This window comes from Crocodylus siamensis, chromosome 2 (genome assembly GCF_052110815.1).
Source record: "Crocodylus siamensis isolate JL-2025a chromosome 2, ASM5211081v1, whole genome shotgun sequence".
Taxonomy (NCBI): domain Eukaryota; kingdom Metazoa; phylum Chordata; order Crocodylia; family Crocodylidae; genus Crocodylus; species Crocodylus siamensis.
In genome coordinates this window covers 282,538,660-282,563,027 of record NC_143396.1, presented here as the reverse complement: position 1 = coordinate 282,563,027, position 24,368 = coordinate 282,538,660, and the positions used below count along the sequence as shown (strand labels likewise).

The following is a 24,368-nucleotide window of genomic DNA, read 5'->3' as shown; positions in this document are numbered from 1 at the left end:
GTGTGCTCTGCAGGCTACCTCAGTCAGCCTGGAGACATATGGCAGCTATGTACAGGACAGCCCTGATTTGCTGATCCTGACTGCTCAGGATCAGGGTCCGTCTCCCTGCAGCACAATGTGGGGATTATAAGGGTGCATGATCTGCTCCATGCTTGGCTGGAGCAGTAATATCCAGCTTGAATAAGACACCATCTCCCCTGGTAAGGAGGGGGGAAGGGCAGGAGGGAAGGGACACAGGGATGTTGGAGGATTGTGCAATGGCTTCTCTCAGAAGGAAACATATATAGACCTTTGGTCTCCCAGGAGAAACTCTCCTGAAAATGATTTAACCCCAGTTGTTCCTGGAATTATTTTTCTCCTACGAGCAGCCATTTTTGCTCTGAACATCTGTACATTTATGGTTTTTACTGGGAGAGCAGCAACTCTCCCAGGAGAAGTTGAAGGTCTGCATATGGCAGGAGATCATACATGTGAAAAAAAGAAAAACAACAGGATCTCAATGCTCTACAATCCCAGGATATAACTCACTTTTTCACCAAGTTAAATGATGATTCAAAACAGAAGACGTATACAGGGAAATTTCAAACGTTAAATATTCAGCAGACAAAATGTTTAATCTGAAGTAGAAATTAAGACATAGAAAGGAAAGAGGTAAATATTCTTCATTTCTTTGCCAAGATTAAATTACCCTTTTTTGTACATTATCATCAAATCAATCTAGACAAAACACTAGCTAATTATGTTATCAAATTGTAAAATATTGGAGTTCCTGAAGTTATTTTTAATATCAAAAGAACCTTAAACCCTCATGCGTCTGTGTTCCTTATGAAACACGGCGTCTGAAGGGTAAACTACATCTGAGATTCTAAGTTCAATTGAGGAGACTGTATGCATTTCAAATTCAGTAGGTATTTCTGTTTCAGATCCCCAAATCCTTGAAGTCCTATCCCTGCATTCGAATGCACATAATAACTAATGCTAAAGGAGACCTAATGAAGGGTATTTGAGGACCAAAAGCTTGTCTGTTTTCTCTCCCAATTACACCAGTTGGACTTATAAAACACATTACCTTTCATCACAAATCTTGCTTCTAACACTAAGAAAGTGAATTTTTCCATCTTTCAACTTTATGCTAGGTATAGATCTAGTTTATTATTCAGATTTTTAACTGAACAGATACTTGTCTGCTTTGTAATACACTGGCTATTTGGACATTATGCACTGTCGGTCTTATCCAATAACCTGGGAAAAATACCCATAGACTTCAAAGGGGATTAGACTGAGTCCATTACAACTACAGTCTACGAGACAGCAGACATAAAGCAAAAGCAACAAGATACATACAAAAACATAAAGTTGCTGAAGAATACAATACAGTACACCAAATTCATTCATGATGGCTCTACTGAAGTTAGTGCTTGATGAATTAGCAACTGGCAGAGGGTAGAGCAGGTGGCACCTTAGAGAGTAACCGATTCAAGCATTTCAACCTCAGCTAGTCTCTATGGTGCTATCCTGCTCTATTTTCTGACCAACTTCAGATGAACATGACCAACTATCTCTGTGCAAGTTAGAGACTATGACTAAAAGATTCCAAGAACCTGTTGTGAAGTCAATTAGAGAAGATGACAGTCTGCACCTGAACCTGGCCAGTGTTTTATTTATATCTTATATTTGGCAAAACCAAACCAAAAGTGAATGTGGAAGCCCACAAAAGTGCTTGGGCAGCTCATTGCCTGAAGGTGGCACCTCCATTTTCCCCAGTAAAATTTCTTTGGTGTCCAGAGTTCTGCTACTGCACATACTCAGAACTGCCTCCATCTTGGCAAGTCTGTGAACCTTGGTCACTAGGGGTGTGTGAAGCGGGCCGTACTCAACAGGGACAGTGATTCAATTCACTGATTTGGATCACTGTCCCTGATTCGATTCAGCTAAGTCCGAATCTGAAGATTTGATGCTGATTCGGAGAATCAGTGCTTCAGACACAGACACAGCTTTAAAAGTTATTTCTACATACCTTGAGGTACCAGTGCAGCTTGTGATCACTGCGCTGGTGGGGCAGATGGAGTGCCCCAACAGGAGTGCGGGGGTGGGGGAGGGCCTCAATGTGCTCCCTGGCAAACCCGGAAGTGGACCAGAAGTATTTCCAGTCCACTTCCAGGTCCGTGGGGGAGCACACTGGGGGCCCCCTCAGGCCCCCTGTGGCTTGGCAATCAGCCACAGGGGAACTCTGGGAGTCGCCCCCCAACCCAAGAGGTACCAGTCGCTGAGTCAGGGGGGCCCTTCCAGCGCGCTCCCCGGGAGACCCGGAAGTGAACCAGAAGTGCTTCTGGGAGCCCCCCACACTCCTGTGGGACACTGCATGTGCCCCAGCATCACAGCAATCACAAGCCACCCGCTACCTAGAGGTATGTAGAAAAAACATTTAAAGCTGTGCCTATGTCCAAATCACCACATCTTTCCGAATTGATTCAGAGGGTTCCAATTTGAACTGGAGAGATTAAAGGGTCCTCTGATTCGATTCAGATTTGGAGATTCGGCCACTGAATTGGGCCGAATCTCTGCCAAATCAAATCAGGGACCAAAGCTTTGCACAGCCCTACTGGCCACTACCTCACACCTAAGTGCCACTGAGATTCACAAACTAACCTTCTCTGGGTCTAAGTCTCCTAAGAGTTTCAATCTAGGAGGTACACTCCAAATAAGTTTACACAGACGGATCATTGAGTTTGGCACAAAACACAGCTGCCATGCTGACTTTGGTTCAACAACACTGATGATGCCCACCTTTAATATAAGAGGCCAACAGCTTGGCGCACTTGCCTTGGAAGTGGGGAATCTGGATTCAGTGCCCTTTTGTAGCTGAGGGAGCTAAAATGCACATTTCCCACATCTTAGGGGAGTGCTCTAACAATGAGTCTGGAGTGGGTGACAGTCTCTATCCTGACATGGCCATAAGAGAACAGAAGAGGGAATAGTAATTCTAGCCTAGGGAAGGAGGGCACTTGCTCAAAAGAAAAACTGAGTTCCAGTCACTGGTCCCAGGATTGTACATTTATTTTGACCAATAATTGTTTAAAGCAAAATGCATAAACAGTGCTGACAGCAGGGGCTAGAAACTAACACTTCCCTCTATCAGGTAAAGTGTCTTCATCTGTGAAGAGGGGGTCAGACTCCCTCTTGTGCTGTTTCTCCTGACCCCAAGGATCTTGAATTCCTTTTCACACAGTAGCTCAGCTTCTGCATGAAGGGTGGAAACTGCCCCCAGCCTAGATTTCCTTCTCATGTGGGGGTTAGGACACTTCAAGGAGATGTAGGGGTGAAACCCCACCAGCTGGGCAGGGTACTGATCCCTCTTCTCCCACTTCTTGGGCAAACACTAAATCCAAGAGTGTTGTATAAAAAATAGCCACCACCCTACCTGGTCCTTATGCCAGGTCTCAAAAAGGGCAAGCCACTCATTCATCTCCAAAGGGAGGGTTTAGGCCTCTTAAGTTAGGGAGGAGGTTTTCAGCTGTGAATCCCAGTCTGCTGAAGGTGCCGATTCAGAGCTGCAGGGAGGCAACTAAGCTCCAGAGAGGGGCAGGGTTTCAGCCCTATCTTCTAGTCAGCATTTCCTGTTGACTGGCTTAGGCATTTGCTTGCTCAAGCATCCCATTCTTAAAGCCTGTTTCTCTGTCTTCAGCACCGCAAGCCAAGCTGTGGATTATTTTCCTGGGGTCAAGCATCTAAACATTAAGTATGAGGATACTCAGGAGTTATCATGAGAGCTAAGACTAAAAGTTAGGAGGCCTTTGCTGTGACTGTTTGTACTGCAGTAGTGTGTTGGAAACCCAGTGGACTCAGATCCCATTGCGATAGTCCCTCTACACTGAGCATAAAGACAGTCGTGCCCCACAGAACACGGTTTTCACTTTCAAAGTTATAAAGACAGCTCAGCACCAGTACAAATACTGTCATAACCAACACTTAGTTCCAACTCTGGGAAAAAGTTATATTGCAAAGCATCTGTTTTTCCACACCCAGATCACCACTGCCTTCTTATTTGTATAGTTGAGTGGTCCTATTTATCAAGCAATAAATACAGAGGATCATTCAATTTTCCCTGGTAAATATCTTACCCCAAATAGCACTGTTGTGAAACTTGTTTGGATATCTACTAGTTTCAAAGCCAACTGAGTTCAATCAGTTGTTTCAAGGCCAGAAAATAAGAGATTTATTTTTATTCTTAGGTCCGAAAGCCAGTATTTGATTTACAAATCTTACTGAATTAAAGGTGACCAGGTGACAGAGAGCAATTGAAATTGTTTTCCCCGCAGAGGACAGTGCCCCAGGGCTTCATTCAACAAAGCACTTACGTACATAATCTGATGTGTGTGAGTAGTCTTACAGAGAGCAGTCCCGTAGAAGAAAGCAACAGGACTATTCATGTGTTTGAAAACTGTGCTGTGCCCGAATTGGCACCTGCTTCTTCCACCAACACAGAGCATCTCCTGAGGAAAAGGATGCAATTGTTCATGCCTGGCTTTGCCAAAGCTTCAACAGGTCTCTCTGGCAGAATAAATTAAATGAAGCTGGCTTCAGTATTAAAGTCATGCAACTTCAAGTGCAGGTTTACATAGATTTAAAAAAAAAAATAAAAAAAAATCAGTAGCTGGTTAGTTGACTGTATTTTCTTTCTTCTTTTAGTTTTATTTACATTATAAATGAATCATAAGTCATCACTATTCAAAAATATGTACATGGGAAACTCAAAATGGTTTTGAATAAGCCGGGGAAAGTGAAGAGAGTGGCCTGTTCTGGCACCAGCATTTAGAGAAATAGAAAGGTAGGGAAGAATAATCCAAGTAGAGTAACCTAAGGATTCAGCTAAGGACATAGTCCAGTTTTCTCATAGTACTCTTTACATAATCGTAAATTCAGCTGCGACACTGAAGATCCAGCTTCCCAGGAGGATCATTTGTCATTACATTAGCGTAAGTGGGCAGCAAGTCAATTGAGCCAATTGTTTGCAATATTTTTTGAACGATATGTCCTATCTCTGAGAACATCAAATTGTATTGTGAGGAGAAACAATCCAAAACCCACACCTCAGGAAATGAAAGGGTTGTCGCCAGGGTGTTAAATCATGTCACCAAATGAGGGCATTCACCTAACTTACAGCTTGCCTGCTCGTCTGAATGCTTCCAATTGAAAAATCATTTACCCAGAAAAACCAATTCTTTGGTCATGGTTTGAAACATCAGCTCAAAAATAGCATATAAAAGCTGTCTCTTTCATAGGTCTTATCTTAAAAAGTTCAAGGTATGAGTCAAAACCCACTGAAGTCAATGGAAAATCTCCCTGCTGGTTTCAGTAGTCACCAATTCAGGCCCTAAGAAAATTGAAATGATCAAATAGTATTTATTGTGACAAAAGCACAACATTTATAGCAACTAAACCTAAACCAGACAATAAGGTAATGCTTACTAGACCTTGTGTTTGTTTTCTGATGATTGTAAAGGATTTAGTCAAGTTTAAACCCATTTAAACTGCACTTGGTCGACTTTATTTAAACCCACATAAAGAAAAGTGTAGTAGTTAGAAGTGGAAAAATGTTACCCTTGATGTTACAGATTCATAGATGTTAGGGGTTAGAAGGGACCTTGCAGATCATCGGGTCCAGCCCCCCTGCTCTAGGCAGGAAGACAACGGGGGTCAAGTGACCCCAGCAAGGTGACTGTCCAGTCTCCCCTTGAAAACCTCCAGGGTCAGTGACTGTACCACCTCTGCAGGGAGTTTCTTCCACAGTCTGGATACTGACTTTGAAGGTGTTTTTCCTGGTATTAAGCCTGAAGCGGCCTTCCAGGAGTTTGTATCCATTGGTCCTGGTCTTCCCCACGGGTGCCTTAGTGAACGGTTGCTCACCAAGCTCCTGATGTGCTCCTCTGATACAGCGGTAAGCTGCTGTCAAGTCCTCTCTCAACCTTCTCTTGTTTAGGCTGAAGAGTCTCAGGTCCCTCAGCCTTTCCTCATATGGCTTGCCTTGCAAGTCCCTGATCATACCGGGGGCTCTTTTCTGAACCCTGTCACGTTTTTCCACGTCCTTTCTGAAGTGCGTTGCCCAGAACTGGATGCAGTACTCCAGCTGCGGTTTTGCCAGCACTGAGTACAGCACAAGCATCACCTCCTCAGCTTTACACAAGATGCATCAGTTGATACATGCCAGCATGTCGTTTGCCCTGCCGACCATTGCCTCATACCTTCGGCTCACATTATGCGATGGTTGATCACTACCCCCAGGTCCCTTTCGGCCGTGTGCAAGTCAAGCTGTCACCATCGAGCCTGTATGTGTGATGAGGGTCGTATGCCCCCAGCTGGAGCACCTTACACTTGGAAGCATTGTATGGCTAAGGCTCTATTCTTCTGAAGGTCAAAAGCCGACCAACTGTTGTTCAGTCTATCATTTCCCTTCTTCAAGTAAGATTTCAGCTTCCTGGATCCTCCTCTACCTGGTGTAGGATATGCAGCTTTGGTTGGTTACAAATCTATTCTTGGCAATGAAGAGAAAGCAGCTAATCCCTGCTGATTTCTTCAGATTAGGCAGCAGTTTGGGTACTATCAATCTGTATAATTGACTACAGAGACAGCCTTGTAGATCTGATTCAGTTTTGTTCTTCTGGAAATAACAGAGGTGGTAGACTCTCTTTAGGAGCCTTTCTTTTAACAGCCATGGGAAGCCATCAGGGGGATAATATAGTATGCAGTGCCTCATGTGGTCTTTGAACATTCAGATGTCAGCAGTGACCCAGACTTCTGCTTAAAATTCTGCACATAGTAGGAAAAAACATTTTCAGTGAAAAATGATTTGACTGAAGCTCATTTACCCCTTCCAAGGTTAACCAAAGAGCCAAGTTTGCTGACGTAAGAGTCCTTTAAGTTCAATTTTCTCAAACCCACATAGTAGTAGGAAGGACAAAGAGATTTAGTTTTGCTGGGGTGGGTAAACAAGCAATTATACCACTGGGTAAACCAATGATTATAGAGCTATCCTATTATCAGGCTGTCTGATGCTTCCCATTATAATGCCCCATTTCCAGCTGCTGATAACTTTACACCCTTCAAGCATATAAGCTGAAATTTTCCAGAAGACTTAGCCAAAAGCATGCCGCTATTTCTGGGAACGAGGCTACAGAAAAATGGACATCAAAAAATTGTGGTGACTTTTCCTTCAAAAAGTTCTGAGATACCTGTGCATTGCAAGAGACACTCAGATTTTGTCCAGGAAGGGTAAGGACCTAACTCTGAAACCTTGACACTATTTTAAGCATGAGTTTTCTGTGTGAGTAAGGCAGAAGATGGGCAGAGAGACAGACAGACACAATGTCACTTGCATCTAGCATACAGTCTTTTAGGAGCATTCAGTGCCGTCCAGACTCTTCATTGACAACTGATCTAGACCAGGGGTGGCTCAACCTTTTTTGGGCTGTGGGCTGGATGGGCACTGCTCAGGCCATCTGCAGGCCAGATCCAGCTGATGGTCCTGATCCAGCACAGGCCTGTCACAGCAGGGCTCCATCTGGCCATATGGAGGTGGGCAGGGGGCAACCCGGCTCCAACATGGCACCGTGGGGGTGGGGAGGGAGGAGGCATGGCCCAACTCCAAGTTGGTTCCACAGGTGAAAAGGGAAATGGCCCCAACCTGGCCCAGTGTGGGGAAGGGAGTGTGGACCAGCCCCATCCAATGCAAGGGGAAGGGCATGGCCCAGCTCCAACCAGCCACAGAGGAGAGGGGGCATAACATGACCCCAACATGCTGTGTGGGGTTTGGGAACTTGGCAGCAGGGCAACGTGGCCATATTTAATACCACTGCTGCCATATTTCCCGATTCACGGGGAAACCCTCTGACCAGATCCCTATGACTCTGTAGGCTACATTTGCCCAGAAAGCTGGAGGTTAAGCACCCCTGATCTAGTGCAACATTCAAAACTGCTGTAGACTCCACAGCTTTCTGGATGGCACATTTTTTAAAAACCTAGCAAATATAATTTGCAATATTCTGCAAGAATATTTTTATTCAGAGTCATGAAACAGGATGAGATGTTCCCCTTAGAATAAAGTACATTTGTTTGATTTTAAAATGCCAATTCTGCTATCCCAAGTGTGCTAGCACAATTTTTAGTGCTACTGAATTCAACATGATCGATGAAGAGGCTGAAAAGGATGCATCTTCAATTGAAAAGAAAACATTTCACAGAATAACCACATTGCATTCCCTCATAAAGGCCTTGTAATTGAATAAATTAGTTACTTGATAGCCTAGCAAGTCTTCCTTAATATTTAGAAATTATTCTTTCAAACAAAATGTTAAAAAAAAAAAAATGGGTATAGCATTCTGCGTTCCTCTAGCTAAACACACTGATAGCAAGTCTAAACATCTGGATTGTTTTCAAGCACACTGAAATGTTAATTGTTCTGCAATTTTTAATATGACAGGATGTTGATTCTTTTCCTTAGGCACATTTTAATTTTTTCCCACTTTATTTATTTCAGGATTTATTTATTTTTTAGCTTTGGACACATGTACCAAAAATAATCCAACATACAAGTTAGCAATAATGTCCAAAACATGAAATGCTCAGAGGTCCATAAAACTGGAACTGCTACCACATTATGGAACAAAAAATTACTGTTCCAGAAAAAGCCAGGAGAAGAAAAAGATGAGCTTCGCAATATGTCTGAAGGTAAAAAAAAAATAAAAAATCAGGAGGAAGATAAGTATTAATACTGGGAAGGGAACCTTTCCTAGGACCGGTGTCCCCAATTAATCAAGAAGGCTATTATTACAAATAATTCAGCAAATTTCCCCTCCCAGTATCACACACTAAAGGACCTTTTCTTTAAGGATGCAAATTATAAAACATACTATTCAATAGCCCTGACATGATTCAGATTATGTCAGCACTGCAGTATAGGAACAGAAGAATTTCCAAAATGGGCCAGACCACAGGTTCATCCAGCCCAGGGACCTGCATCACAGGGGATACAAGTCTGCTCCATCATCCAACTATGGATTTTTGTTCTTGAGATCAACACAGGAAATGTCTTCATGACTCCAAACACCCACCTCGTCTAAACTAGGTGCGAGCAGCCTCATTGCAAAGCTCTGCTTGAATTATTGTCTGCACTGATGTTGAATTTCCTCACCTGAAACCTCATACCTTGCAACAGTACTTCACACGAGCTTGCAGAAACTGTTGAGTGCCATGCTGGGAACTACAATTCTAAAGGCATCAACTACCAAAAGAAAGGATGCTTTAAAAAAACTGGTATTATATAATACCATGTTAAGACTTAATTCCTGAGAAATGGCATAATTAGAAAAAAAATCCCACCTAGAGCTTTCTTTCCCCACAAAGGTATTATGAAAAAAAATCAGGTTTTCTGATGGTTCTCACAAAGACCTGTATTCAGTAAAACATTCAGGATGAATTTTACAAGAACACTTAAGTGACTCATGAGAACAAGTCCCATTTTCAGAAGTGACCTGTGAACTTAGGAACCTAAATTTCATTGGAAGTCAACAGGGCTCAGGCTTTTAAGCCATTTTTGAATTGGGACTTTGGTCCCTAACAGATTCATAGATTGTAAGGGGCTGGAAGGGACCTCGCAACATCATCAGGTCCAGCTCCCCTCCCACAAGGCAGGAAAGACAACTGGGGTCAACCAGTTGTCGACCCTTTCAGATGCTCACTTACAAGCACAATGAGATCTGATCAATTGTAGGATCGAGAATCAGATCCCCAATTTGCCAGGGCAGGGGGAACCCAGGATCATGGCCTCAGCCCTTTGTACCTAAAGGACTGCCTTTGCCCTTATGTCCCACTTCGATCTCCAAGGTCAGTCAAGAACAAACTTCATGTGTGTCAAGATCACTTGTCAAAAACATGTGGGAGGCCATTGTTGGTAATACATCTTCTGCTGTGAAACTCCCTCCCCATTGTGACTTGCCAAAGTCTGAGCCTGGACATCTGGAAGAACTACAAGAATACTTTTGTTTGGGCAGGCATTTAGCAAGCAAGGTTAAGTTGGGGTGTTGTTTGGGGTCTTTTTGTTACAGAGGTATACATCTTATTTCATATTTTATATGCTTTCATAAGTTATTTTGTTCTTACTGAGCTTTTCTAAAGGAAGGATGGCACGTAAATAAATAGAGCATTTAAGAAAGGAGAAAAACTGATATGGGAAAACTACAGCTCATTAGACTGACCTCAACAGCAGGAAAACCTTTAGAGTCACTTTTCAAGGAAAGAATAAAGACATGGCCGAAAACAGGAAAGGAGGGAAATGAAGCATTAGTTTACCCAAAATAGATTATGCCAGATTAATCAGATATCTCTTTGAAATGACAACCAATTATTTTTTCAAGCAAAAGAAAGGCAACAGAGCTCATCTACTTGATTTCTATGAAGTACTCAATGTATGTCCACATGAAAAATGATCAACTGAGATGGAGGTGAGGATTTACTACAAGATTTGATAAGGGACTCAGTAAAGGGAAGTTGCAAACAGTGTTGAAAGGGGAACTTTCAGGATTAACTGATGTTACCTGAAGGTACTTAATGATCGGTTTTGGGACTGGTCTTACTAAATATTATCCAATGATTATCTTGACACAAAAAACAGTAGCATGTTAATGGCATCGAATGATGTAAAAGAGGGGTCATCATCAGTTTACACAAGGACTTGGAGATATGGAAAGGAAAGGATGCATTAAGAACTGGAAAAAATATGATGAAATTTAACTGAGGATGTATGACATGAAAGGTCATGCACGCTGGGATTAATAAGGATTTTTCTTATTGTGGCCAATCGCTTGGAAATAACTGAGGAGAAATATCTATGTATACTAGATAATTGAAGGATGCCTGTGAGCCACTAATATAATGCACCAAAAAGACTGCATGATGCATCCTTTCCTGGGCAGCACTATTAAACCTTCACTGACCTATTATTTCATAGAAGTGGGGAAAAAAATCTCAGGATGAAGACCCTAGAGAGTTTAGAAAGTAATGAATATTTGGGGTTACTGATAATTGATATTGTATTTAATAAACCTACAGGCTTACCTTCTGCAAGTACATTACTGTACAGTGCAATTCAGGTACTGCCACATGACTTACGAGCTGTTTGAAATTTTACACGCAAATCACTCCCTAAAGAAATTCTCAAATTGAGCTACTTACGTAGAGCTTAGCCCTAAAATCCATGGTTAGCTCCTTAATGCTTCTTTTCTAGAGTTAACATAAAAATAAATCTCCCAATATACCACATGTACTCGCAGGTCTTTCTAGGTAATCAATTAATGTAACAAAGTCTCAGAGGCACCAATCAAAGCACTGGTACAGGAAAATTAAAAAGCAGCTTCTTTGATTTATCATGTCTTGCAGGACTCTGGTCAGAGCTAGAATTGCTGATATGGCTCCAAGTCAGAATATGAGGCCTCACCACTGCATAAACCACCTACACCCTTCAAATAGGAGTGCAGACCACTCACCTTGCACCACTGATGTCCACAGGAGCTTTGATATTAATGAGCACAGGGCTGAGTCCTGAGTCCCCACTTGGAACGGAGATGTGGAACAAGTGGCAAGTGATGGGTACGGTAGGGTAGGGTAGGGTAGCATAGGGTAGAGCCTGGTATTAACCAACCTGCTCAAAAGTCACAAGTGGGAGGTTCATAGATTCATAGAAGTAGGGTCAGAAGGGACCTTGTAGATCATCAGGTCCAACCCCCTGCCCTGGGCAGAAGAGAAAAACCAGGCTCAAATGACCCCAGGCAGGTAGACGTCAAGCCTCCTCTCAAAGACCTCCAGGGTAGGAGCCATCACCACTTCCCTTGGAAGTTAGTTCCAGATCCTAGCTGCCCTAACTGTGAAGCAGTGCCTTCTAATGTCTAGTCTAAACCTACTCTCTAACAACTTGTGGCCATTATTCCTTGTTACCTGGGGGGCACTAGGGGAAACAAGGTCTCTCCCAAACCCTTCTGGTCCTCCCTATAATAAGTTTATAGATGGCCACCAGGTCCCCCCTCAGCCTTCTCTTGCAAGGGCTAAACAGGTTCAGGTCCTATAGCCTCTCTTCGTAGGGCCTGCCCTGCTGTCCCCGGATCATGTGTGTGGCCTCCTCTGCACCCTCTCCATGTTGTCCACATCCCTCCTGAAGTGCGGCGCCCAGAACTGGACGCAGTACTCCAGCTGTGGCCTGACCAGTGCCGCATAGAGGGGGAGGATCACCTCCTTGGCCCTGCTTGAGATGTATCTGTGGATGCACAACAAGGTGCAGTTAGCACTACTGACCGTGACCTTGCATTGTCAGCCCACGTTCATCTTGGAGTCAATAATGACTCCAAGATCTCTTTCTGCCACCATGCTCTCGAGAAGGGAGTTTCCCAGCTTATAAGTGCGCTGCTGGTTCCTACTGCCCAAGTGCAGCACCCTGCACTTGTCAGAATTGAAACCTATCCCACCCCTGTAACCTGTCCAGGTCCTGCTGTAATCTGTCCTTCCCTACTAGCATGCCTACCTCACCCCAAATTTTGGTATCATCAGCAAATTTAAACAGGTTGCTTTTCACCCCTTTGTCCAAGTCACTAATAAAGAAATTGAACAGCGCAGGCCCAAGGACCAAGCCCTGGGGGACTCCGCTGACCATTTCCCTCCTGGTCGAAAAAGACCCATCCACCACCACCCTCTGAATACGACCCTTCAGCCAATTTGCAATCCATCTGACTGCATCAATGCCACAAGTCACCTAGTTTTTTAATGAAGATGGGGTGGGAGACGTGTCAAAGGCCTTGCTGAAGTCCAGAAAGACTACGTCCACAGCAACACCTGCACCCAATGCTTTTGTGACCTGATCGTAGATGGCAATCAAGTTGGTCTGACAGGACCTGCCCCTAATGAAACCGTGCTGGTTGCCCTTGACCATCATCCCTGCTGCTGGCCCATCATGGATGTGCTCCTTGATAATCTTCCCAAAGAGTTTCCCCAGGATTGAAGTAAGACTAATGGGCCTATAGTTGCCCGGCTCCTCCCTCTTCCCTTTTTTAAAGATGGGGACCACGTTGGCTTTCTTCCAGTCAACTGGCACCTGGCCAGAGCACCACGAGCGCTCGTAAAGCCATGCCAGGGGCCCCGCAATAATCCCTGCCAGTTCCCTCAACACCCTGGGGTGGAGAGCATCTGGACCTGCTGATTTGAACATGTCCAGCCCCTCCAGAAGCTCTCTAACCCGGTCCTCCCCAACCTTAGCCCTGGCAACGTTTCTCTCGAGTCCATCTGGAATCTTGGTCAGGAAGGTTGACATTTGCAGATGATATAAACGAGCAATAAAGTACTAATGCCCCCATGCCACCTAGATGAAGGAAGAAAAAGAAGGAATTTTCAAAGGGATGTCTCTGAGATGTAGTGTCTCTTCCGGGTACTCTTGTGCTTGCCCTGGAGACGTATCACTTCCATACCTAGGCTTTGTTATTTAACAAAATTAAGAAACAAGCCAAGTTAGAGTGACATGTTCACTTGGAAACAATGCATCTTTTCCACCTAAGACATTAGGCTCGTCGGGGGAAGGGGAAGATGAGGGCGGAGGAAACTTCAGACTGCAAGACCAAACAGCACCCACAACTACAGCCCAGCCCAGACCAACGAGCAAAGCGAATAAACAAGTAAGAGATAGAGGCCAGGATAATGCTGGGACTAGGGGGTCAGCATACACACCCACAGGAGGCCTCAAATGCCTCTACACAAACGCTCGTAGTATGGGCAACAAGCAGGAGGAACTCACCCTCCTGCTGGCTGACACCAGCCCAGACATAGCGGGATTACGAAAACGTGCTGGGACGCAACACATGATTGGGCGGTCAATGTCAAGGGCTATAGGCTGTACAGGAGGGACAGGATAGGAAAGAGAGGTGGGGGCGTGGCGCTGTATATTAAGGAGGAATACACATCCTCATTAATTAGCAAGGAGTCAGGGGAGGGGCACTCTGAAGTGCTTTGGGTTAGAGTACAAGGCAGTCGAGGGGAAAGGGACTTAACGGTGGGAGTCTACTACAGACCTCCCAACCAGGGAGAGGAGCTTGACCAGGAATTCTTGGGTCAGCTCACAGAGGTAGTGAAGGCTAAGGATGTGGTAGTCATGGAGGACCTGAATTTCCCAGACATCTGCTGGGAAGAGCAGTCAGCGAGGTCTGACCGCTCACATAGGTTCTTGGACAGAGTGCAGGACCTCCATCTAACCCAGGAGGTGCACAGCCCCACCAGGGGAGACGCCTTGTTGGACCTGGTGAGGGGGCTGCGGGTGCTCGACCACCTGGGCGATAGCGATCATCACCTGCTGGAATTCACCATCCAGCGCAAGGTGGCAAAGGCATGCAGTAAGGCAGCGGCCCTAGATTTTAGGAGGGCAGACTTCAACGAGCTAAGGAGGATAGTTGGAGAAGCACTGAGGTCCCGGAGGGGAGGGGAGCCAGGTGTCCAAGGAGAGTGGTCGCTCCTTAAGGAGACGATCCTCCAAGCCCAAAGGAAGGTAATCCCAACGAGGATCAAAGGGAGCAGGAGAGCACACAAGCCTCCCTGGCTCACCAAAAGCATCCAGGAATGTCTCCTTGCTAAAAAGGAGCCTTACACCCTATGGAAAGAAGGGGTCATCACCAGGGAGAACTATTCTGTAGTTGCTCGGGGATGTAGAGGGGTAGTTAGGAAGGCCAAGGCGGAGATGGAACTGGGACTAGCTTTCCAGATTAAGGACAATAAGAAGTCCTTTTTTAAATACATAGGAGGTAAAAAGAAGGTCCCGGGTAATGTGGGGCCCTTGCAGGACATGATGGGAAACTTGGTCATCACACCAGATGGCAAAGCTAACATGTTTAACGATTTCTTTGCCTCCGTCTTCCTAAGTAGGGACCAGAACAGCCACCTCCCTGCTGGGCCCCCCTCGGGCCCCGGGGGAGGCACACCTGGGCCACGAGTTAGCGAGGATTTAGTTAGGGAGCTTCTGGAGGGGTTGGACATATTCAAGTCAGCCGGTCCGGACGATCTCCACCCTAGAGTTCTAAAGGAACTGGCCGAGGTCATTGCAAGTCCCCTGGTACGGTTTTATGAGCACTCGTGGTGCTCTGGTGAGGTACCGGAGGACTTGAAGAGGGCCAACGTGGATCCCATCTTCAAAAAAGGCAGGAAGGAGGACCCGGGAAACTATAGGCCGGTTAGTCTCACCTCGATCCTAGGCAAGCTTTTTGAGAAAATTATGCTGGCACACATCCAAGAGGGGCCAGCAGGAGACTGCATGCTTAGGGGCAACCAACATGGGTTCATCAGTGGCAGGTCCTGTCAGACCAACCTGGTGGCCTTTTATGATCAGATCACCAGACCATTGGATGCAGGGGTAGCAGTGGATATAGTCTTCCTGGACTTCCGGAAGACTTTTGACACTGTCTCTCACCCCGTTCTCATTAAGAAACTGGGGGGCTGTGGCGTCAACACCCACACAGTCAAATGGGTCGCCAACTGGTTGGTGGGCCGCACCCAGAGGGTGGTGGTGGACGGGTCTCTCAACCTGGAAGGACGTGGGCAGCAGGGTTCCGCAGGGCTCGGTCCTCGGGCCCGCACTGTTCAACATCTTCATCAGTGATTTGGACGAGGGGGTAAAAAGCACCCTGTTCAAATTTGCTGATGACACTAAGATGTGGGGGGACGTGCGCACATTGGAAGGATGCAACAGGCTACAATCAGACCTAAACAGGTTACAAGGGTGGGCGGATGAGAATAGGATGGGTTTCAACACAGACAAGTGCAAGGTGATGCACCTCGGGAGGAACAACCGGCACCATACCTACAGGTTAGGGAACTCCCCTCTTGTCAGCACAGAGGTGGAAAAGGATCTGGGGGTCATCATTGACTCCAAGATGAACATGGGCTGGCAGTGTGGGGAGGCAGTTAGGAAGGCCAACCGCACCTTGTCGTGCATCCACAGATGCATCTCGAGCAGGTCCAAAGAGGTGATCCTCCCCCTCTATGCGGCACTGGTCAGGCCGCAGCTGGAGTATTGCGTCCAGTTCTGGGCACCACACTTCAAGAGGGATGTCAATAGCATGGAGAGGGTCCAGAGAAGGGCCAGGGGACAACAGAGCAGGCCCTATGAGGAGAGGCTACGGGACCTGAACCTGTTCAGCCTCCACAAGAGAAGGCTGAGGGGGGATCTTGTGGCCTGTTACAAACTAGTCAAGGGGGATCAGCAGGCATTGGGGGAGTCAGTGTTCCCCCGAGCACCGCCAGGAGTGACCAGGAATAACGGTCACAAGCTGGCAGAGGGTAGGTTTAGGTTAGATATCAGGAGGCGCGACTTCACGGTCAGGGTGGCTAGGGTCTGGAACCAACTTCCAAGAGAAGTGGTGCAGGCTCCTACCCTGGGGGTCTTTAAGAGGAGGTTAGATGAACATCTTGCTGGGGACATTTGACCCCAGTATTCTTTCCTGCCATGGCAGGGGGTCAGACTAGATGATCTGCTCAGGTCCCTTCCAACCCTAGAAACTATGAAACTATTAGCAAGTTGCCTTTTTTTCCTTCACTGTGTGTGTGCTGCATTTTGTGCATGAATGCTGCATATCTCTAACATTGCAACCTTGTATTCCTTCATCTCTTGTGTGCGCAAAACCAGTGGTTTTCAACCTGTGGTCTGCAGACCTCCCAGGGGCTGGGGGGGTCCGCAGACTAATGTCTAAGGGGTTCACGAAAGAAGACTATGATCAAAAGTACGTGAATACCCTCACTTGCAATTCAAAGGCATCTGCACCGTCATTCAAAATTTTTTAGGGGTTTTCAAATTAAAAAAAAAAAGATTGTAAACCACTGATGTTGGGTACAGACAGAAGTGTGGCTCCCCCCTGTAACCAGGAATGCTTTGCAGGAAGAGATCTGAGTTACAGTGATGCCCCAGACCACGTAAGTTCATTGCTGGTTCTAGGGTGAAGAGGAATCTAGCTGCTGGCTGCAGCCGGTTTCCTCTAGCAACAGCCCCTCCTTTCTCTCAGCCTGTCCCTGTTTCACATTTGGAGGGGGAAAGGGAGCAGGGGGAGCTTGTTCTAGGGCAGGGGTCAGCAACGTTTTTGAACAGTGTGCCAAAAACACCTGCACGCTCAGCTTGTAAGATGTTGGCGTGCCAAAAGCGGGTGGCAGGGGAGCTGCAAGGGGCCCAATCCTAGTTGTGGCAGTGTAGCCCTGGACTCCTTCCTGCCATCTGCCCCAGGGTGCACCTGCCACGCAAAACGCTTTCACATGCCACACTCTGCCACCCTTGCCGAGGGTTGCCTACCCCTGTTGTAGGGGTTCTCCAGCCAGCACTGGGGGATGAGATGGGGGAACTGGAGCCCCCCCCACACATGCATCTTAGTGGGGCTCCAATATACCCAGCCCCTCCCCCTCCAGCAGAGGCTGAAAACCTGCCAGACCGAACTCCCTCTGCTCCCCACTTCCATTCTCAAAACAGCTCAAGGCTCGGAGACGGAAGTTACAGAAGACGCACTGTTTTGAAACATCTTCATGTAATGTCACCCAACTGGCTATTTTTGAAGCTCTCTGCAGCCATGCACTTGTGTTTGGTCACGGCTATAGACCAGTTTCTGTGGCCAAATCTGGCAAAAACCATCACTTCTGTCTGTGCCCTAAACATTACAGATTTGTGCTACTGTGGTCATTAGTATATTAGCCTGTATCAGGCAGAATGATTTCACTCGCCTTCTTTCTTCATAAATCTTCTCTTTCTTTTGCCAGAGAGTATCACACATGACTCCGGTGAAGGGATTCCATGTGGGATTAGCCTCAGTTAGATTCTGGGTTAGTTAACGCATCTCTCCATGAAGATTTGAATGTAAATGGCTTGTACCAAACATCTGTTTCTTAGAAATGTATACAATACATGAAAAAAGAGAGACAACTGATATGTATAATTAAAATGTAGTGGCCTATAGTCTAAACCATCTGTTATAAAAACTGGCACTGGCCAGATAGCCTGGGTCAATTCATTCTTCATTTAATTCAAGCAACTTCAATGAGCTCATATTAGGGATGAGTTCGGTCCAGTAGCTCTATACAGTATGCCTAAGCAAGACTTAATTTGCTTTTAGCTGTACTAAGTAAGCCATTGTATTCGTTGTGCATTTTTTCTGCTTCACACAAAGGGAATATAATGTTCTTCATATTTAAGGGCCTAGTGAGTACATGAAAATAGGAGACTGCCAGAACCCAGTCTTAGCACTTCTGCCTTTATGTTGCTGAGAGTTTTTATAGTGGTTTAACACTTGGCTGCGCTTGCAATTCAATTCTGTGGGTTTGGTTTTTTTTTCTATCAGCTACTTAGAGGAAAAAATGATGGTTACCATCAGACTATATTATTTAGTACCAGAAATATATTCTTGTGAAGCATAGGAGTTCATCTTCATCCCACCAAATGCTCAAATCAGAAGTTCCTAAATCTTCCATTTAAGTGCTTAGGGAAGGTGATGCTTTCACTAACTTACTCTGAAGGTTACTAATGCTAAACTAATGTTATAACTTTCAATTTGTAATAATTGCTATATTGGCTAGTAAAGAGAATGAATGGAAGTTATTTATTTTTGTGGTAGCAGAACCAAATTGGTACCCAAAATTATATGGCATTTTAAAACATCTGTCTCATGTCTATTTCTCAGTGTGCAGATTCATAGATTTTAAAGCAGATCTTCAGATCATCTAATCTGACATATTATGCATCGAATACTTGCAACAGAGTTTCATCACGAGTAAAGCAAGCGTTTCAGAAATGCATTTTGTCTGGATTGGAAGAGTCCAAAAAAAAAGAAAATCAATCATTTCTCTGTCAAAAATGCATTCAAACTTGAAGTTTTTGTTTAATTTGTTTTTGTTTCATTAGGAAACTAGAAACGCAGGAACTTAGACCAAGATTATTCATAACAAATTAAAGGCCCCAGCATTTTAGTAAAATGATGACCAGGTGTCTAAAAGAACTCTGCTCCATCTAAACTGAGGGAAAAATGAATACAGACAATGCCTTCCAGACAGGTTACCCTGTCTTAATCTATCTGGGTTCAAGAGCAGTCCTTGCTCCCATAGTATCCGAGATAACTAAATTCTGTGGACTCAAGATTTGCTAAATGGAAAATTACAGCTGGGGAAACCCTCACATACAGTGTATGAGTTGCTGTCCCTCTAGCATAGTTGGACTACATATAAAATGTTTTCCCTCCAAGCATAAGTTAGCCAAGGCATTGCAATATCTGATTACAAATTCAGAAAAAACACAACAGTATAATAAAATCAAATTTCCATTTCTTATCTTCTTACAACTACCACTAATGTCAACGGGAGCTGCACACAGCTAAAACTCTGGACCCACGTCAAAATCAAAAAACCCAAACAACCCCCCAAAACAAAGCAGAACCATCTTTGGCCCAACACTTCAAACCTTAAAACTCTCACTACACATTATGCTGCTTATACTTACCCTTCTCCGTTTAAAGAATATAGGCCTTTTATTTTTAGGACTGGCCTGAACTAAAATGAGGCATATTATTTTTCAATTAGAAAAGATGCCTTCCATTTTCCTGATTTCTAGCCCCTCATCATCTTACCAGTTTTCCCCAGCTATTACTCAGTTCTCACTCTTCACCTACTCCAGTTTTCTACAACAAATTTAACCTGTTTTCCTGTGCTCCTAATACCACTCACGCACCAACTTCTCCATACATCATGTCAATTTTGAGCACTTTGACTGCATTATGTTCTCTCTCATCATCCTACCTTTCTCCCTTCTTGTCAGATTATCCAAATCTTTCTAAGCTTACTGTATCAGCCTGTCTCTAACTCCTGTCACATAAAACAACACCTCTTAATTCTACATCCAATCTTAATCCTTTCCTTCTGAAATTTGGTGTCATAATCCTTTTCCTCCATATTTTGTTAGTGTTACTCTCCATCCACTCCAAGATAAAAATAACTGATTTTTAGTCATATGACTATTTTTAGACATAATCTCAAAAGACTCTCAGCATTAGCTTGAATGCTGTCACTGGGGCAATCCAAGCTAAAATTCCTACTTTGCTCAATAACAACCACTTAGAAACTTGCACCCTAAAGCGCTGCTTCATGAATGCCCTCATTTCAGGTTTTCTGGTGCATCCCTCTGGTTTCTTACCAATCTATCATAAATGAACAACTAAAAAATTACTTATTCACAATGTGGGTGGTAGGGCTGTGTGAAGCTTCAGGTGCTGATTCGATTCAGAGGAGATTTGGCCCAATTCAGAGGCTGAATCTCCAAATCAAAATCAGCAGAGTAATAAAGGACCGAATAAATTTGAAGCTCTCCAAATAGATTCAGAAAAGATTCGGAGACATTTTGAGATTCGGGCAGTCCCCACCCACTGCCATAGGGAGCTAGACCTGGACTCTATGGCAGTAAGTAGGGGGTGGGGGGGAGGGGAGCTAGAGGAGGGGACCATGCCAAGCCCCATCCTCTGTCTGCTCCCCCAGCCCCCCTGAGTGCCCCCTGACCCCCGCCCACTCTCCCAGTCCCATTAACGGCTGCCCTGCCTGGCCCCAGCATCCCGGTGCTTTAAAAAAAAAAAGGCTCACACTCACCGGATACTGGACCAGCCATGGGGGCTTCTGGGGGCTCATGGCAGAGCCCCTCCATGCAGTGCAGGGCAGCAGGGGATAGCAGGGATCACCCTCCCCATCCCCCACACTCCTCCACCTGGCAGGAGCCAGCGAGGGCAGGACTTTTCTTTTATTTAAAGTGCTGGGATGCTGGGGTTGGGCGGGGCAGCCATTGACGGGGTGGGAGAGCAGGCAGGGGATGGGGCCTGTTTGATTCAGAGATTCGTCCTAATCAACGGCAGCAAATCAATTCAGGACAGTGAGTCAAATCACCGAATCGAATCACTGTCCCCCAAATCAGCCGAATCCAAAGCAAATACTAGCCACTTCGCAGAGGCCTAGCTGGTGCAAAAGAACTCTCCGTGGTGTACACCTAAGGCATATTAAGACCAGTGTAACTTAGTGTGGTTTATAAAACCACACTGGGTGTCCCAAATAGAAACACAACCAGTTCTCCCAAAGTTGCGGTCTGCAACAGGAGCTACCACAGTGCCCTGCTGCTGTGCGATGGGGAGTTAGAAATAGTTGTTTGCTTGATGGAAACATGTTATCTTAACCTCAGGATTAAACTGGCTAGAACAGGGATTGACAACCTACAGCCCCCGAGGTGGATCTGGCTTGCAAAGAAATCTAATCCAGCCTGCAAAGAAGTCCAACCCAGCATGGGGGTAATTGGGCTTACACAGCTGCACCACACCATCCCTCCACTCTGCAGAGCTCCCCTCCCCTGTAGACCTGCTGCTCTGCAGCCTCTGAGATTCCCCTTGCTGCAAAGGGGCCAGGAATCAGCAAGCCACTCAGCGATGGGGGAGGGCTAGACTTCAAGCCTGCAATGACAGCCAACTCATAAGCTCCAGCCTGTGCTGGCAAAAGTCTGCTGACTCCTGGACTAGAGCTGCAAACACACAGATCATACACCACTATAATGCACTGGTGTATTGTGACCTCTGATTTTCCCAAAGGCAACTTTACTCCAAACTACAGGCATTTACACTAGTGCAGGGTTGTATTATCAAGGGTCCAGTCCACATTTACACTGGTATAAAGGCAGATTGTACCTATGTAAATGTCATGTGACATCACCCTCAGATGCAATACATTTCTAAAAGTATGTTAGATAATAGCTTAACTACTGTAAAAGATGACATAGAATCCCCCCTACCCTCCATCAGTCAGTCTAGTTTATGATCAGGACAGAGAATGGGTAGTCTAAAGTGAACTGTGGTGGCTTAACAGCTTATATTTTATTCTCTAAGGGCCAAATACTGATTCATGTGCATTACTTGGCTGTACCAGAGAGCCATACCTCTAAACCTCCTTGACTTAACTTTCAGTCACCGAATATGTACAGATATTCACAGAGGGGAGGCGACAAATGGGATCTCTCCAAGTTCCCCATCACTCCTCAGAGCAGCGTCCATCCCTTCCACAAATAGCCAGTGCATCTCTTGGGCCATGTGAGGAGAGGAGAAAGGGTTGGATTACTGATCTGCCAGAGCCCAACAGCAGGGCTGCGTTTCGCCGCTTTCAGAAAGCCAAGAATTTCCTTTCTTCCTGCTGAGAGACATGAAAGGACTGCAGAGCTACGAGCTGAAGATCCTTCCCAGCCACCTGCTTTGTTAACACTTGAGACAGGTTAAGTTTCAGGACTTTAATTCAGGTCCAACCTCTGTGCCCAAAAGGCACTGGAAACTACACCTGCACGTGCCACTAAGTCCTGATTCCATAAGACTCCCTCTGACATAACCTGAGCTCTCTCTCCACGTACACCTTCAAACCAAAGCTTGTCTCATGTTCTCCTTCCTTCACTGTCAAAGTGAATGACTTCCCTTCCCAAAAGCACCTTCCAGAAGCACAAGACCAATTACAATCATCTCTGCCATGCACCCTTCAAAGAGGAAACTAAGCCATGACCCATTCCCTTATAGAGCCATTGTTCCAAATAAAGTTAACAGTTCATAGCTACCATATACCAGAATATTTCCCAGAACATCCACCCCAAGTATATCAATCTCTTTACCATGCTAATATCATTTGAGAAAAATATTATTACTAGGCCACAGAGTTCTCCCACAAGAAAGATGTGGGGAACAGTCAAAATGCAACGAAGGTAAAGCACTGACAAACCCAGATTTCTAGAAAACAAAGCTACTAAAAAGACTGAAATGCAAAACTACAATAAACTGAAGACAAGCCATCAGAAAAGGTTCTGTTGCCTGCTTCCTAAGTCTCCTTGAACTCGTGTTTCAGCCATTGAAACCCTGCTCCATATAGCCATTGGTTTAAAAGTCTCAGGTCCACAGACTACTACTCTAAAAAGAGACACTACTAATGACTGGTTCATTTAACACGAGTTGAAAAGTGTCAAATATGTAATTCAGCAGCAGCTCATTCTTAAGTGCCCTAGATCAACAGTAGCTCATGATCCCTTTTTTGTTTCAATGTTTAATGTTTCCAGGATTTTTTTTAAATATGCATCTCTATTATTCAGAACCAGGAATTTCTTTTAAAATCCAGTGCCCTTCATTGTCATCAATATCCCAGATAAGTTCTATGGACAGATTAGAGAAAAAGGTAAGTTTAAACTGAAAAAACTGCATATGGTTTGTACAGAGAAGCTTGTTTTCCATAGGGATACATTTTGTTTTGTTTTTTTAATCAGGTTCCTGTTAACAGAGAACTACTATTTTGAGTTATTTTTAAAAGCTACAATACACTAACACCCTAATATTAGCTTCCTTCATGGAATAAATTTCGCACAGGAAGCCCTCACGTGATCTTGAATTTAAACTGCATGTATTATCACTTCTGTTATATTTGCTATAAATAAAATGGAACAATGTCAGAAAATGGTTCTAAGTGAAAAAGCACAGGAACCATTTAAAAAAAAAGAGCTCTGGAAAAAAGTGAACCAAAAATGTATGGGTATGGGGTTTTAAAAGGTGAGGATGTACCACTGCAGAACGATAACTGTTAAAATGTTAAAAAATGAAGAGTCCATTTCATCTGTTTAATTTCCTAAGAATAAAAAGGCCCTAAAGGGAAATTAAAATGAATACTAATACTATTATGGTTGCATTTTAATAATGAATTCTGTCTACACTGAGTCATGTATGCATTATTAGTTGTAGTTATTGCTTGCCTTCCCCATTAGCCCAGGCTGCACCCTTGATTTTGTAAATGTTAATGTGGCTAAAATTTTAGAAGCTTTAATATAGTCTCTTTTTGATTTTCACTTTTTTCCTCAAATGGTCTCTAAAAGTTCCAGCTATAGCGGTAATTAAAATGTCAACAGTCTCTCAAACAAAAATTAAACAAGTCACTAGAGGGAAAAGCATTACAGCAGGGTGCAAATAACACTGCTTGGTGGGACTCAAAAAAGTTCAAAGTTCAGGCTTTCTGTCCTCTCTCAAATCAATGGAAGCTTTACTACTGGCTTCAGTGGGAACCAATTTAAGTTAGCACAAGCAACTTTCAGATTCATACCCGAGTAACTTTTAAATCACGCATACCATGAGTGTTCCCGCTTATTGCTCAGTGAGACGCTTTCCCTTTCCAAAGCCAAATTCTATACACGCACATTTGCACAGAGCTTCATTTGACTAATTATGTTGAAAGATGCAGAGTGTGATCCCAAATTAATTGGTAATTAAAATACTAGACTGCAATTTCAC

The 24,368-nt window shown here is 44.6% G+C and overlaps 1 protein-coding gene across 1 annotated transcript in view; it reads right to left on the bottom strand.

Annotated features, from left to right (window-relative positions):
- KCNH5 (potassium voltage-gated channel subfamily H member 5) overlaps positions 1-24,368 on the bottom strand; it is a 275,224-nt gene that overhangs the window by 178,848 nt on the left and 72,008 nt on the right. The window lies entirely within an intron of this gene.